We start from the raw sequence: 2,397 nt of genomic DNA, 5'->3' as shown, positions 1-2,397 counted from the left end.
TCCCACTCTTCAAAACGCAGCGCGCGTTGTCGGGCTCTGTTTTAAGAGACTCGGTTTTCCTGGCGAGTCGCTTGCTCTGAAAAAAAAAAGAAAAAGATCCGTCCAACTCTTCGTTGCCTTGGTAACGTGCAAGCCTGGTCGATATCCATCTACATTTGATGCAGGAGTTAGTGAAAAACCGTCACAAATTGACTGGAAGTTCCGGAGCGTCGACGTAACCCCAGGAGCCGGGCGCTTTGTGACATTATCACCCGAGGTTAAGTCCAAGCTCGATCTCTCGGGAGTCACTGGCGGCACTGGCCGGCAATCCCAGCCGGCGCTGCGTTTGAAGGAAACTTGGAAAATTGTAGCTCGTGCCGTGTTTCACAAAACCCCCCAAAAACGATAATGGGTCACAGAAGGCGTCTTTTGCGCTGCAGGAAGTTCCGAGAAGCTTTGGAGGAACCGTCCCTTCCTTGTGTGCTTTGTTGTGTTGATTAACGGAACCGAGGCAAACTGCTATACCTACCCAACCCCAATAAACTGGAGCCTGTGTATTTCTGCCTGCAGCTATATTTGTTATTATTATGATTATGATTATGATGATGATTATTATTATTGTTTTTATTATTATTGTTATTGTTATTATCAGGGTTCAGAGACCAGGCTGCCTTCTTCTTCACCTCTGCATGGTCTGTGGTGGTGTCATTACGCAGATGATTGGCGCAGATGTAATCCTTAATCAACCTCTCGAAACACTTCATGACCACCGAGGTGAGGGCCACCGGACGGTAGTCATTCAGGCAGGTTGGAGAGGCGATCTTCGGGACAGGAACGACGGTGGACCTCTTGAAACAGGACGGGACCACTGATTCAGCCAGGGAGATGTTGAATATTGTGGTGAACACCGGAGCTAGCTGGTTAGCACAGGTCTTCAGTACTCGTCCAGATATGCCGTCTGGACCCGCAGCTTTCCTGGTGTTCACCCGCATCAAAGCCCTCCTGACCTCGTGCACGGACACTGAGAGTGCGCGCTCATCCCCAGCGGTGTAACTCCAATTAGCCGGCGAGCTAGCGGTGCTGCTGCCAGACTCGAACCGCGGATAAAAGGAGTTCAGTTGGTCGGCCAGGGAGGCGTCCGCACTCGTGGCTGGGGAGGAGCTGCTCTTGTAGTTTGTTATTGTTCGCAGCCCCTCCCACAAGCGTCTGGTGTCCCCCCGCTCCATCTGCAGCTCCACGGTCTCTCTGTACGTCCGTTTAGCGTCCCTCACCGCCCTCCGCAGATTGTACGACGCCGCTTTGTAATTGTCCATGTTACCAGATACAAGACCGTCGTTGTAAGCGGCCGTGCGCGCATTCAGAGCGCAGCGGATGGATTTATCAACCCATGGTTTCTGGTTTGGAAATATCCGAACTTTCACCGTGGGAACGATTTCATCCGCGAGCGTAGCCACAAAACTTACTACAGCCTCCGTAAACTCGCTGACGTCACTTGCACTTGTTTGGAACATGTCCCAGTCTACGTAAGTCAGAGCGTCCTGAAGCGCAGCCTCTGATTGGTCCGTCCACCGCTTCACTTCCCTCGTCATCACCAGATCCCGCGCGATCAGAGGCCTGTAAACAGGAAGCAGCGAGATCGTGGCGTGATCTGATTTCCCGAAAGCAGGAAGTGACACGGGCTTGTATCCGTTCTTGTAAGGTGTGTAGCAATGGTCCAGAGTTCTGTCTCCCCTGGTGGCACACGTGATGTGTTGGTGGAAATTCGGCAGAACTTTTTTAAGGTTGGCCCTGTTAAAGTCCCCAGTCACCACCACAGCCGCGTCGGGATGTCTGTTCTGAAATCCGCACAACACATCGTACAGAACCGACAGAGCTGCGTCGGTGTCCGCTTGCGGTGGGATATAAACGGCTGTAATGATGACCGTGCTGAATTCCCGGGGGAGATAAAATGGACGGCATAGTATGGTCAGCTGTTCCAGGTTCGGCGAGCAGGAGTGGGAGAGGAATTTGGTGTTGTTGGCGTTACACCAGCGGTTGTTTACTATTAGGCAGTTCCCGTTCTGTCGCCGCGGAACACGGAGAAGGCCTCGGCTGGACGTATGGCTTCATCCGGCACCAGTGGGTTCAGCCATGTTTCCGTCAGGCAGAGGACGCAACAGTTCCTCGTGTCTCGCTGGAATTGAATCCTCGCTCGAAGTTCATCCATCTTGTTCTCCAGGGACTGGACGTTAGCAAGAAGGATGCTTGGCAGAGGTGGACGGTAAGGTTGCGTCCTCATTCTGACCCGAATTCCGCCTCGTTTACCTCGGTGCTTCCTCCGTGGGCCGGCTCGTGGAACAGCGACTCCATTTTTGTTGTTGTAGTTGTTGCGAGTGTTCCCGCGTAGGATTTCCGCCGGCCACTCTGCTCCCACGGATA

This window comes from Zeus faber (genome assembly GCF_960531495.2).
Source record: "Zeus faber genome assembly, chromosome: 1".
In the NCBI taxonomy this organism is placed as follows: Eukaryota; Metazoa; Chordata; class Actinopteri; order Zeiformes; family Zeidae; genus Zeus; species Zeus faber.
Note: the sequence above shows the minus strand (reverse complement) of the source record.